The sequence below is a fragment of the Gossypium raimondii genome, chromosome 4 (assembly GCF_025698545.1).
Source record: "Gossypium raimondii isolate GPD5lz chromosome 4, ASM2569854v1, whole genome shotgun sequence".
Lineage (NCBI taxonomy): Eukaryota > Viridiplantae > Streptophyta > Magnoliopsida > Malvales > Malvaceae > Gossypium > Gossypium raimondii.
Window position 1 is genome coordinate 17,033,385 of NC_068568.1, and position 15,797 is coordinate 17,049,181.

At 33.2% G+C, this 15,797-nt stretch overlaps 1 non-coding gene across 1 annotated transcript; it reads left to right on the forward strand.

Moving 5' to 3' along the window:
* The first annotated feature begins 299 nt into the window (after nucleotides 1-299).
* LOC128040758 (small nucleolar RNA R71) lies at nucleotides 300-406 on the forward strand. The gene has a single exon (XR_008195564.1). It is a non-coding gene; the product is annotated as a small nucleolar RNA R71 (small nucleolar RNA).
* The last annotated feature ends 15,391 nt before the right edge of the window (nucleotides 407-15,797 follow it).

The window sequence follows — 15,797 nt, forward strand, 5'->3', positions numbered from 1 at the left end:
GATGAGCTGTAAAATTATTAAACTCATTAGTGGTAAATTTTTTAAGCATTAAAGAAATCAAAGATACCTGATATGCTAGTGAAGTGAGTGCATCCATTTCATGTACTCCAGTGACTCGTCTTCCTGACGCTACTCGATTGGTTGGCCATTGATATTTGTTGTTGCCAATCCTCTCATTGATTTTATAAGCCTCGTTATAAGACTTAGAAAGGAGAGCATCATTAGCAAAAGCGTCTACTACCATCCTCATGTGAGCATTGAGACCATTGTAGAATGTCCCAAGTTGGATTCAATACGAGATTCCATGATGAAGGCACTTCTGTAATAGTTCTTTGTACCTTTCCCATGCCTCATACAAGGATTCGTCATGCATTTGTTGGAAAGTAGTGATCCCATTCCTCACCTTCGCATTTTTTCTAGGCCTAAAATACTTCATGAGGAATCTTTTTTGCTAACTCTTGCCATATGGTAATAGAATGTGCTAGTAATGACTTCAACCAGGCTCGAGCTTTGTCCCTCAGTGAATATGGGAATAAATTTAATCGTAATGCATCTTCAGATACTCCGGCTAGCTTGAAAGAATCACTCATAAACACTCTTAAGTGAAGGTGAGGATCTTCGGTAGGCAATCCACTAAATTGACCCATTGTCTGAAGCATTTAGAACTTAACTGACTTCAGCTCAAACTGATGTGCCTCGATTTCGGGTCTCCTAATACCCGGATTAAGATCATGAAACACTGGCATGATAGACTGTCTTAGATATCTATCCCTATTATCAGCAATAAGGATAGGATTTTGAGCAGAGTTTGCTCCGTTTCCTTGATTCAGATTTTCGTAGTTTATCTCTTCGGTCATTCTCTGAACTACTTGTCTTCTTCGTTGTTGAAAAGTTCTTTCAATCTCAAGGTCTACAGGGAATAAATCGATGATTCAATCAATACTCATAAACACATGAAACAACATAGAAAAAAATTAACTAAGTTAAAATTGAACAGAAAAAAAAAACAAAAATGCAAAATTAACAAATTCAGAAATAATGAATTTTTTAAAAACAGTCCCCAGCAATGACGCCAAAAACTTGGAACGATGGAAATGCGTAAGTGTACACAATCGTAACAAGTAATAATGTGATAAGTAAATGTCGATTTATCATACCCACAGGGGCTGTGAAAAGAATTATTTATAAATGGAATTAAAAACACTTTGGTGAAGAAAAATATTTTGATTTTGAGGAAGTGATTGAAAAGTAAAATTTAACTAAGTAAAATAAAATAAATAAAATACAAGTTCAAATGCACGACTTGAAAAGATGATTTTAACCAAGATAACATAATTGTGTTAGATTAATTACATTTCTTAACTTAATATTTCTAAAACAATGATCATGTTGTTACGAATAAATTCACGGCAACTTGGTAATTTGTTAACTATAGCACATAAGACTTGCTAAATTAACTAGTCTCTTGAACATATCACCATATCAATTCAAAAATTAATCAATTTAAATAAGAAAGTAAAATATTAAGTGATGTAACAATATATACCAACATTGAAACAATTTAATCACAATAATCTTGCAAGTTATGCAAGGCTAATGTACTGTTTAATACCGTCGCTAATTTAACCCTTAGCTACCTTAGAAGATTAAACATACATTGATTAAGTATTGTGTCAATTAATTAAAATTTCAACACGATTAATAATTAATTCATTAGTTACCTCACAATTGTAATGCAAGAATAACATAATCATGGTTTTACTTAATCAAACAATTTACCAAGACCTATAACAACACAAACATAATTTTAATAACTTAGGTGGACGAAATGCAATCAACCTACAACGAATTAAATTTAAGTCATGTTAATTAAATTAAGAATAACAACATAACAAATATTCATAGACATGTTCATAACAACAACAATAAAAGTTAAATGATAGGAAACTAGAATCAATTCCGGTGTTTCTCCGAAGTCTGACTAGTTTGCTCCACTCCTCCTTCTCTGCTTGCTCTTATTGAATCGAGCTTCTACAAGAACCTGAATGCTACTACCAATAGTGGTGAAGGGCTCTTTTCCAAGAGGGGAAATCAACAAGGGAATGGAAGGGAAAACTGAAAAGCAAAGGAAGGTTTGGAAGAGAGAAAAAAGAGAGAGAAGTGCAGAATGAAAGGTGTGAAAGGTGTGTTTGAAATGAGCAGCAAAAGGGGATATTTATAGGCTTGATAGGTTGCTAAAAATAGCAAAAATAAGCAGCCATTAACTCCCCCATGGCCGGCCACACATGTGGCAAGTTTGAAGCTTTCAAACTTGTTAAATTTAGCCAGGGGCAAATCTATAAAAGCTTGATAAGTGGAATGCTTTGAATGCAATTTCAAGAAAACTTCAAGGGCTGATTTGCAATTCAGGTAATCAGCTAATTTGAGCTAATTGGGTCAGTATGTTGGATGGTTTTGGACAGCCCATTTGCTCGGTTAGATCAGTCTTCTCAGTTTAGCACAATTGGACCTCCTTTCATAATTTAATTAATAATAATTATTTAACCCAAAATAAATTGGATTAAAATTAAATTTAATTATATTATGAATTAATATTCATTATTTGGACCGTCTTCTACTAAAAACTTAATTCGCCTCAATGCTTCAAAAATATTTCTTGGTTTTGTGCTTCTAGCAGTGCCTGCCGAGCCAACTTTCACCCATTATGTGAATCTGTCGAAAATAAATAAAAATTTATTATAAATTAATTAAAATTAAATATTTTACTAATCTAAGTGAAATTTAATTATTTTATATCTATTATATTCTTTTTGACAAGAATTACACTGAAATTACATGAATTTGAGTTAAAAAGGGCATGAAAAAATCTATATATTTTCGTGTTTCTATTGCTCCATCGACCCATATCGCAGACACGCTCCCAACCTCCTCCAACACTTATCCGGATGGCATCCGCCACAATCTCTACACGATTGATCCATAGTAGGAGCAACTGGAACCCCAACTCTCGAAGGCCCATCAGGTCTGGCCTGTTTCTTAGGCCTCTGAGCAGAACAAGAGGGCTTTGGATCCCTTTTATTCTTACCCCTCTCATGGTTCCTATCCTCACGCTCAAAATGCTTAGCCTCCTTAACAATCTTCACCTTCTCCTCCAAGACGGTGAATTTTTGCTCCTTTATGGAGCTATCAGAACTCTCAAATTATCCCTTAATCCTTCCTCAAAGGGGACACACTTCTCATGCTCACTCGACACCATCCCACGAGCATAATGACTCAGTCTTAGAAATTCGGCCTCAAACTTGGCCACAATCCTATCCCCCTGAGTAAGGTTCATAAACTCGTGTCTACAAGCATCCACATAACTGGACCACAATCCTATCCCTTTGGGTAAGGTTCATAAACTCGTGTCTACGAGCATCCACATAACTCGCCCCCATATATTCACTCTGAAAGGTGCTCTTAAACTGATCCCAGGTAATCCGATCCGGCTGAGTACCCTCCTCAACCATTAACCACCACTGATATGTCTCATCACGAAGCAGAGATACTGCACCCTTCAATTTCTGCTCAGGGGTGTAGTAAATATCTTTCATGATCCTCTTGGTGGCCTCCAACCAATACTCGGCCACAGTCGGGGGGACACTAGTGATGCCCCTAAACAACTCAGCGCCGTTAGACTAGAGTCATTCAGTGACCGACCCACAACTCCCAAAACCAAAATGGGGTCCAACGACCCTCTCCAACACTCTAAGCATAGCTTGGGACAATTTGTCGTTCCCAGCCAAACGACTTTAAGACCCAGTCTCAGTAGTAGGTGTAGCCAGTGTCTCACTCGTATCCAAATTGGGCATATTACCCATCGAGGACGACTCAGCTCAAGCCCCTTTACGACGCCCGCCTCACCCGCGAGTACCATAACCACGTTTTCCATGAGTACTCATCGTATTAATAGATTATCTACAATACGAAGTTCTATGTATCAGTTTCAATATTTATTAGCATGTATTTTATACCTCAAATAATTATTAAAAGAAATTTTAGGAGTCTGAAAAATGTTTCAGTCTCTAGGTATCGTATCAGAGTTTTCTAGACTAAAGCATTTCTAAGTCAGAAGTACATACAAGATCGGTGCCAGAGACTCGGTATTCCACAGACTTACTTTTCGAATCTATTTAGAAATAGACTTTACTTGGAAAACAATTTTTAGAAATACAATTTTGAACCAAAAATTTCACAACCCGAGTTTTGCAACCTGGCTTTGATAGCACTAAATGTAACACCCTAAACTTGATCTGGACGTTATGGTCGAATCTGAAGTGATTACATAAAACGAATTGAAATCTAGCTTTCATTTATTAAAAATAGTGTGAACCTTTGTTACTTAAAAAACTCGTTTTATTTGAAAACATGTTTGTCACACTTATTTAATTAAAATCGTTGTTTGTTTATATTTTCTAATAACACCGAATATGTTGTAGCGGAAAATTCCTAGAACATTATATTTTAGAAAATCGAGTTTGTTTTCTCGAAAACTGTTGATTTCAGAAAAATGGTCATTTTATCGAGTGTCATGCTAAAAATCGAAACTAAAAGTCCAAAACAAAAATTTATCCCCAATGTCCAGAGAGAGTCCAAATTTTACAAAACTCTTAAACTAGAATTTTAAATAAGTTTAATTTAAGTAAAGGAAGTTTACGAAAATATGGACATAACCGAGCTCCCGTAGCACCAACCCGCCTAAGTCTGAGGGTTACCTGAAAGTGACAGACAAACAGAGAGTGAGTTTTTATAACTCAGTGTGTAACTTAACAGAAAACAGAATTACATATTTATTTCTAGATTTACTACATAGTCGAGCAGATACAGATGTATATCTCATACAAAATCAGATTTATATGCAAATTACAATCCTGCCCCTATCTGCTACACACTATCTCCGACATCCCTACACACTATGTAGGGTCTTAAAGAGCTATCCAGCCCTACACACCACTTAGTGATACGAGTCACAAAGGCCTTAGATGCGTACATGAAAGAAAGAGAAAATCAAGATTCACTTTCTTGTTTTCAAGAAAATCAAGAAACCGAATCTTGGCCCAATTTTGCTGTTTGGAGCGATTTTAAGAATCAAGAAAATCAAGATTTGAAATCTTGGAAATCTTAGTCCAAGAAACTGAATCTTGCAGCCAAAGCGCATTGGATCTCTGTTACGAGCATCAACGAGCCAATTTCGGTAGGAGATGGACTACATGTCAAGTTCTTGAAGGCAAGGCCCAATAAGAGGATTCCAAGCCCAACCAAGAAGTCAAACCATACTTAGTTGAAAATCGTGCCAAATTGTTAAAGTGGCCCAATTTGTAAAAATTTTAATTGTTTAATTTAATTTTAGACTTTAGGAGTATTATATGTAAAAATTCATTCGCCCAAGCGACCCATTAAAATGCCTTGGCGAATTTCCTCTTAAATTTGTTAATTAGGTTTTTTTAAGTTTTCCTAATGAGATTAGGAAATAGTTATAAGGCATATTTATAGGCATGGCCGGCCACCCTTGTTACACACATTACAATTACATTAAAAATTTTAGATTTGCTTTGAGTGAAAATTCTCTTTGAGTTCTCCAAGAATTTTCTCTTGAGTTTTTTTTAGAAGTAGTTTTAACAATCTTTTTGATTGTGGGAGCCATCTTCGGCCTTCTTCTTGCCATTGATCTTCATTCGAGGGGAGATTAGAGTCGTTTGAAGGGAGTTGTGAAATCTTTCAGGATTTTAAGGCTTCGTAGGACTTATCCTAATTACTTGCTATTCAATTCTTTTCTTTTAAATTCTGCTTGTGTCGATTCTTTATCTTAAATATTTTTGTTTCTAGCCATCTTCATCATTAAAGAACGGATCAGCCCCCTTTCCTTGGTAGCAAAGATCGTTCAAGATCACTATTTTCCATTGTTCTTGTCGATTTCTCTTTTGTCATGACTGGTTGAATTCGGTTGCTGGAATTTTGGTGAAATTAACTTGCTGTTTCAATTTGGGAAAATCGCTATCTCTTTGGGCTTCAAAGATCGTTTTTAATTCTTAAATCTTTATTTTGTTCTTGCCGTCCCAAACCCTATCTTTACTCCATCAATTTGCTGAACTTTTAAGATTAACTTGCTGTTTGTGTTTGTTCTTCTCAGATTCGGTAGATTGGGATTTAATTCGATCACAAATCCGTGTTCTTTGGTCCAAGATTTGCTATTATTAAGGACGTTTGTTTCTTGGTTGCTCCTTTATTGATTTGGGTAGTTTAGTTGTCAGATCTAATTAATTTTAACTAAGTTTTGTTGTTTTGTTTCAGATCTGATCGTCTAGAGCCTTCGTAGGAATTTCCCGTGACTTGACAACCCGATCTTGGTCCACTTGCAACCCCCTATCACTTAGTGTCGTTATGACACTTTTCAGCAAATTCGCAGCAATGTTGCCAGTATAATGGGTGAGTTATCGCATCTCACAGAACACTTCCTCCACATAATACATATCCCGTCCCATAATCAGATATAAACAGAAATAACATATGCCAAAATTTACATATCATACATGCTCGTATGACAAACCTAAAATATGCTTTATACATAACAGACCATACATATCACATCACAATACATGAACCTTATACATTTTATACACGTATTTACATCATGTTTCATATTAACAGATTAACAAAATTCATGTTTTATAGCTTATATTATCACATACCGACCCCACGGAAGGCCTACAATCGATCAGTGTTTGGCTCTAGGAAAAAAATTGAATTTTCAGCCCACAGGCCCGTGTGACCCACACGGCCCAAATTGCCTTGCCCATGTGGCCCACATGACTTGGCACATGGCCCAAAATGGCTAGACCGTGCGTCACACATGGCCTAGCACATGACTTGTCACACGGCCGTGTGACGCACACAGCCTACCACACGGTAGTGTGGCATCGACAGTCCTTAATTTCGGCTTTCACTGTTCACTATTTTTTAGGTTTCTCGTTACACACTTGATTCGATTCTGATACGGCAGCAACTATGAGATCTCTATACCTAAAATCGACAATTAACGCTCAAATTAGTCACGATTCCTCAATTTAACCAAAATAATCCACTTAGTCACAATGAAAATTAATACTTTACTAAATCGAAACTCGAAAACCCAAGCGTTCAAACACTTACCCAAACTTCCAGAACAATTTCTAACACCACTAATCCACAAGGGGGAGTTTTGATCCTCATGATTCTCCATTGTCAACAACCCAAGAATATAATCAACAAATATGATAATAAAATTGATTCTAGAATGAACCTCAAAATTATCCCTAAAGCCCAACACACCCGTAAATGCAACATTACATGATGAACAATTGCGATAATCACCACCCAAAAACGTGAATAGAATTTAAAAGCTGAAAGAATGACCAAATATTCCAAGAACTCAAATCAAGGATGAAAACATTAAAAACAATGGTAGATATTGAAGAAAAAATGAAGCAGAACAATTGAACACAAAGGAACAGGTTAGCAAAAAAAATTTGGTGGTGTGAATAATGGGTTTTTGGGAAAAAAAAATCAAACATGGGATTGTTGGGAAAAAGAAATGAAAATAAGATAAAATAAAATAAAATCCCTTAACAACCATATCGCACAACTTGATAACTACCCAGTATTTGATTTTCAAACCAACTCCACCCCATGTACTATTGACCGAAAATTGAAAAAATAAACCATTTTTGCTCACGCCAAGATTTGAACCCAAAGCCTCAGACACAAATTAGAAACCCCTAACCACTAAAATAGATATTAATTTATGACAGAATCTAACAAACCAAACACTTGAATTTTTGGGATGTCATACGACTTGGACACATTGCCGTGTACCTCAATGTTACACAACATCAACCTTTTACACGGTCTGGCCACACGACCGTGTGACCTCTTTTTTATAGTTTTAATTGGATTTTTGTAAATTGTTTCAGTTTTGTCCCTATACAATCCCCAACTTATTTTAGAGTTTTTGTAAGCTCGGTTGTGACCCTATTACCATACTTGTTCTGAAATCTGTGATCTGTTGGATTATGTATATAATATGGATAATCTGTGCTTCTATGTTGGACTCTACTATTTGATTAACTTATTACTATTACATGCATGAGATACAGATTGACACATATGTACTGTCACAGCTTAATAAATAATATGTTACTGTTGCTACTACTACTGTTACCATTTCTGTCATCAATAATCTGTCATACTATTAACTAGGATTGGGAAATTGAAGGTGGAAGTACATGCTTTATATGTCAAACCGGTTCACTGATCAAATAAATTATTAAACTGACAGTTCATCTGCATATTACTACTTTGGTGTGCAGGGATGAATGAGTTCTCTGTGGAGTGTAGAAAACAATTGGGTAGGAATAATGTACTTATATTCATACATATTGTATATTCACTGAAAATTTACCATGAGACTGATAAACTACTATGCTCTGCTTTTTGCAATTCGTATGTTACGTTACTACTTAATTACTTATCTATTTTTGCATTAAGACCACACAGAGCTTCATAGCTCATTCTTTAGTTTCCCATATTACCAGATAACTCATGAGGTTAGGACTCAGACATAAAATATGGAGCACTGTCATCAGACTTACATAAAAATATTTTAAACTTTATTTTACAAATTATATTGGTTTTTGCATTATTACAAACGGATTGTGGCATGGACTTTATTATTTTCTATAGGTGTTAATTTTGGGATTTGACTTTATATGTTTTTTATAATAAAACGGATATGATTAAGGTTTTCAAGATATTATTTTAAATTATTTCTAAAATGGTACAAATATGAATTTTCCTATTGAGTTTGTAGCTAAAATTAAATAAATGAAATAATTAAATTAACTAATATTTTCTTAAAACGAATTAGATTTCAAATGTGATTTTGAAACAATAAAAATTGTTTTTATAAAATGATTCTCACCAGTTTTATAATGAGTTAAATAATATATATACCAAAATCTTATAAAAGGTTATGTATAAAATTTTCAAAGTTTGATAGAATACCCAACACATATCAGTACTTTAATAAGTTTCAATACTCTTCATAACAAGTGATGGTTTCTTTTAAGAATTATTGAGATTTGTACTATTTAACTCTTTTTACTAAACCTAAATGTTTTATTGGGCAAACTTGGTGGCCAATGTAACTTTTATGATTCAGCCATAACGTTTGGGCTGTGTTTGGGGTGGTTACACTTAGTGGTATCAGAGCTCAAGATTTTAAACTTGGACTGTGGGTTTAATGAGGTATGCATGCATGCTTTTAAAAAGGGGTTTTGTTGAGTACCATGCCACAATTATTTTTGTGATGTTTTCAAACTTATTCTAAGACTCCGATATGGTCCATAACTAACTACTGTAATTTCTAAAACTGTAAATATACTCTAGACTCTAGAATTTTGAGAATTCATTATAAGTACACGGGGTAAACAATTGACTTGTCGTCAAATGTAGTAGTCAATTCGAGTCAATTTCACTTAAGGAGTTTATTTTCTAAGCAATTTAGAATTTTAATTTATGTTTTCAGTAATTAGGCCTTTAGATATAAAGTTAATAAAAATAAGTATTTTTAGCACATTTTATAGGTGTTGTGACCTAATAGGCCGACACGAGCCTTAGGTTGTGCTAATTGGTTTAATTGAGTGTGTAGGATGAAGATATAAAGGCTCGATTGATGTAGAAGCAAAGGTCAAGCGATGTACAAGCTTCCCGAGACGTCAAAGCACCAAAAGCACAAAATTAGGATAAAGTTGCATGTCATGTTGCGCCATGCAAGGGGTGTAGCGCAACTCAAGGCCAACGGGCTGCCCAAGCTTGTCGAGTATTATACAAAGACCTAAGATGTTTCGAAGACCTAATTTGGATTGCCAACACCTCTATAAATGAGAAATTAGGGTTTTGATGTAACTAAGTCATCCTAGATGCCTTCAAAAGCCCTCGTAGTTTAGAAATAGTTTTAGTTTATTTTCTTTTTGGCTTTTCAATACTTTCTTGTTTTCCTCTTGAAATCAGTTTTGATTCAAGAGTTTATTTATATTATTAAAGTATTTCAATTTATGTTTTTTTTTGCATTTTTTTATTTCTTTATTCTAATCAAGAGATTTACTACTCTATTCCCTATTTGATAATCAGTCGTGTTCTTTACATGGTTTATTCAATTGAGAGAGAAATCTTGAATAACATGAGTGGCTAAATCCCTTAGGGGAGATTGATGAGTGGATGAGGATGTGATTAATAAAGGATTTAGGGTTTCTTGAGAGGGATTAGTTGGCATAAATTATGTGGTCTTAAACTGTTAGGCTTGATAACCCTAATAAGTTATCATAGGCTAGACAAGATTGAGAGATAATTCGGACTGAGTAAATCATAATCTATCCTGGTTGAGAAAGTGAGGTCGGGATACAAGTGAGTATCAACCAATCGATTAGTTAATTAGAGGCCAAGAGATAATAATTGATTAATCGATGACTAATCCACCCTAAAATCCTAATCCAAAATTAGTTTCAAACCCTAAAGTAAGTTAATCTTCCTAATTGGTTTATTAATTTATTCTGTTTGTTTATTTTTCTTTATTTGTTTAGTTTTATCCCTTCAAATTATTTTATGGTTAATCATAATATAGGGTTTTGCACTTCGATGCCCTGGTGTGGTGTACTTACTACTCGGATGAGTAATCTGGTGTGGTGTAGTTACCCATGTACCCGAATATATTCATTAGAGATAATCAGGCTAAATGGTTAATGAAAAGTGAAAAATTGCAATAGAATGGTATGAATTTGGTATTCAGATGGCTAGATGTTGAAATGATTATGAGAATGGCATTGAAATGTTGATTTAAGTGAATTGAAATAATATATATTTGAATTACTATATGATATGGTTATATGTTAAACTCACCTTGTTGTTTTGTAATTTTTCATGTTTAGGCAAACTTTGCCAAGTTAAACAACTTGTTATGTTTAGTTGTAAACTAAGGTAAGCTTTTTTTTAATGCTTGTGAACTTACTAAGCATCATATTTGCTTACCCCGTTTGTTTTCCCTTTTCCTTATAGATCATCATCTTGCGAAATGCGTCAAGCCAGATCGACATATAAAGCCCACACTATCCACATTTTGGTAGCTTTTTAACCATTTTGAGTCAAGTATTATGGCATGTATATAATTGATATGGTACATATTTGAATGTACAAAAAGCTTGATAAGTTTGAAAGTTTCTTTGATGTATGGTGTTGAAAGGCATGATTTGGCAATGGTTGATGCATAGTTAGAATGACTTATTTTGTTTAAAATGTTTTAAAGTATGTGTGGTATATGAAAATGGTCAAAATGGAATTGGTATAGGTATAACTTGATGCTTCAATGATTGGTTGTTATGCCCTAACGGTATGAAAATGTTAAGGTTTGATTGATTTTGAGGTGAATAATATCTTGATAAATGGTTGAACATGGATGCTTAAACTTGTTGAGTGTGGTTCAGGTATGTTTTGGACCAATTGAATCTGGTCTTTCATGCATATGTTGAGTAGGTTGGATCGAAAACTTGGAATATGTACCAAATGGCTCAAATCTTACCAAAAATAGAGTCCACATCCTGACGTGCAACTTAGCTTATCACAACATCGGCCAAAATAGTGAGTTACGTCGGGATATCGAGTGGCCTGAGGTCATGACGTGACATACTATTTTGATAACATCATGATGTGGAGAAAGTGATTTCATGACATTGACCTTGAAGTTTTAAAACTTTGCAATTTGGTCATATTTCATGCTTAGGTAATCAAAAGAGCTTTCGTAAGCTCGATTGAGATTTGGATTTGGTTGTTTATCACAATTTAAAGGCAAATAGCTTGTATTAGAATGTACAAATGATTGTTTTACTATGGATTTGACATAGTTGCTCCAGCAATGAATGTGACATCCTATAACTCAGACTCGAAAACTGGGTCGGGCGAGAGGTGTTACAGTCGTATTGATGTTTCCTATAGACTCACTTAAATTAGTTACACTTCAAGAGATTTTGGAGCATTAGATGTAACATTTTTATCTTCATCAGAAATACAAAGTTCTTCTATTCCATCATTCTCAATCTTAAAAATAATATGTAGAGTTCACTAAGGTGTCAACTAAGGAAGATATAGCCCTAGTAACATTATCAATACCAAGATCATTCTTCTCTAAAGATTAACTTGAATTTTTTGTACCCTTGTCAGAAGCACTAATTGCAACTAGACATGCAAAAACTTCCCTCTTTTCAAAATAATAAAAAAAAATCTCTAAGGGTTCTAGCTGGTTGAGGTGCCTTTTGATCTAAAACTCTGAGCTATGAGCCTTAGAAGGTGAAGGAGTTCTTTCATCACTTGAGTACTCTTTAGAACTTGTGACATTATCTCTTTCATTGTTGAATCATTCTCTTAAGGATAGAATCCCTATTATTTTCTTCCCCCAAGATTAGTAACTTATTCTATTTTAAAGCTATCATCATTCTTGTTGAAATTTTTCTCTTGCCATATTGAATTGAAATTTTCAATAAGCTTGAAGGAAAACAACAACGCTAGATACAACTCAAGAGAAAACAAGTTTTAGGTTACAAGAGTTTGAGATAAACATGTATTCTACTATTTAGATATATAGCAAGTTTATAAATATTTAAGTAGATTTTAGGGAAAATGACCTTTAACGTAAACCCTCCAAAAATAAGTTTATTTTAAAATTAAATGATCATAGGGGAGTTATAAAAAAAGGGAATTGTTTTTACTTTTGAATTGTGCCTATCAAAATAGGTTGTAACACCCTTTTCCCATTGCGATGTATGATACAAATGGGAGATGCTATTGGAGCATAAATGAAACGAAAATCTTATAATTATTTAAATTTCGAGCTTTAAGCATTCTTATTAAATAATATAAATTTAATTAAAACAATTTGAGGGCTTTCAAAACATTTAAAATCATATAAAAGTACAATAGCATGCAACATATAACTTAATAGGCATTCTCACCATCACATGATTTACCATTTAAAGGTTATAATAAGCAATTCTTTCATTTCAAACAAAGAAAATTTACAAGTCATTAAAATCATGTACTTTAATACTATTTATTTCGTTATTAACTTTTTAGTAAATTTCGAATTTAATGCCAATTGTAATCTCAATAAAATATGACTCAGATACTACTAGATATCTAAATACATCATATGAGCATCGAGGTGCTTTTCTTGAAGGCACAAAACTCCAAGTATATCATAAGATCCTACAAAAAGGTAGTGTATGCCTAATGGTCCGCATAACATGCTAGACCACGAGTTAACATATCAGAACTTCAGGTATCAAATACATAACTCCGAACCCCATGTTACACTAGTACAAAACTCCAATAAGATCATATATAAAACTCTGATTGGCATGTCAACCTTTCTACCAAGCTTACATAGGCTCAATAGAGACATAAGAAGTATTTATAACTTCTTTTCCCATATTCATAGCAATCCAATGAATTCTCATAACCATAATTCATGTATAAAGGGGTCATTAGACCTCGTGTGAGAAATTAGCATCTTTCAACATAATCTTATCACATATTTCCCATTTCCATATCTAAATATTAACATTAATACATAAAGTAAAAAACATAATATCAACATTAATGGTCACTTTAATGGTTCAACAATTAAACAAAAACATTAAATCATGTAATGAGATGAGAAAGATGTTAAATGACAAGAACTCTTACCCAAAATTTTACCTTCTCACACTAGAATTCAAACCCTAAGTGTGTGGATGATGATAATAAAGATGAGAAATGGTTCAAATACGATTTTTCTAAGGTTTTGCAAGGAAATAGTGAAAGATTGAAAAGTAAAAGGGATCGAAAATGACAAAAAAAGTCAAAATTTCATCTCATCACCACACATCACTATAAAATCTAATATTTAATCATAAACATTCCAAAATGACAAAATAACATTAGTGGAAAAATTACCATTTTACTCTTCATATCGTTTTTTTACTCAATTAAAGCTTGAAACCCTAAAAATAACTTAAAATATTTTCTAATAACTTCCCAACAATTCAAAAATAATTAAATCCATTGGAATTGGATTTTCTCATTGGATTTACAAATAAAATTCCCGGAAAAGTCTTGTACGGGGAACTAAAAAATTTTAGGGCATTACATAGGCCCACATTACAACTTGCATACCTCAAGGTCATTCCTAAGCCTTTCGAACCTACTTGCATCTAAGCTCTTAGTAAATTTATTACCCAGATGCTTATCAATAGAGATATACACTTTATTCAACAGTGTTTACTTCAACCAATTCTCTGATGAAATGGTGGCAGATGTCAATATGCTTAGCTCGAGAATGAAGTACTAGATTCTTCGAGATGTTAGTTGCATTGGTGCTATCATAGTAGATAGTTGCAAGAGGAGTTTAAACATATACTCTACTTCATCTGTGGATAAGGAGATTGATCTTTGTTTTTTTTATTCCAAGACACCAGGCTATTTCTCTAGTAAAACCAAGCTCCTAATATGCTTTTTCGATCATTTATATTTCTTACTCAAACAAGATAACTAAAACTAGCCAAAGTCATGTTGGTATCTTTTGAAAACCATATACCAAAATATGTTGTTCCACTTACATTCTTAATAATATGTTTCATTATTTTCAAATGGCTCTCTTTTAGATTGGCGGGTACCTTGCACATACTCTCACGTTGTGGCAAATATTTGGTCAACTTGTAGTCAAATACTGTAAGATCCTAATCCTTCTTCGTTATGTTGTAACATCAGTTGCAACACCTTGCTCATCCTTGAATACCTCATCATTCATTCCCATTGGTGCTCTCAATTTCTCATTCACTCCAAACTTTTCACCAAGTTCCTGGTGTACTTTTCTTGAAACACAAAGGTCCGTTCCTTAAGGCTCCTCCACCTAAAAGTCAAGAGAATATGTGAACTTACATACCATGCTCTTCAAAATTTGACTTCATGAGTTTCATAAAATAATCTTTGGTTGTCTACTTTTTTAATCTAAAAGTGATGTCATCCACATAAATTTGTGTAATAACATTTTCCTCTCTAAATCTCTTAATAATCAATGTCTTGTCTATGTTTCTGTGAGAATATCCTTACTTACCATAAATTTTACAAAATAAAATTAATAGTTATGAATCATGAGTAATAAAAATCTTTATGTTGTTAATTCTTATTTTGTTTTCTTAGTACTTATTAATTAAATATGCTCAAAAAATGTTTAATATTCATGATTAAGATTTGGGAAAAGTATTCAAACCCCTATGAGATTTGATAATAAAAAATCCACTTAGCCTTTGGTTTGAAAAATACTCATTTATCCCTTAGGTTTGATTTGATGAAAATGCACTAATCCTCCTAAAGTTTATTTATTAGTTGAATTTTAAAGAAAAGGAAAACTTTACTCTTTATTGATTACTTATTATTTTATTTATTTTTGTTATTGATAATGTTTATATTAAATAATTTTTCAAATTAAAATAATAAAAATCTAATGAATTATAAAAATATTTTAATCATTGTTAAATTAATTAGAAATTGTGTTGTATTCTAATATAATCATATGTTAAACATAATACATTTTTCAATTAATATATATAAGTTTTTTTACAATTATAAATATAGTTACATTGCAATTATAAAGAATACATCCCAGTAATTACAACCAAAATTAGTCATTATAAAAC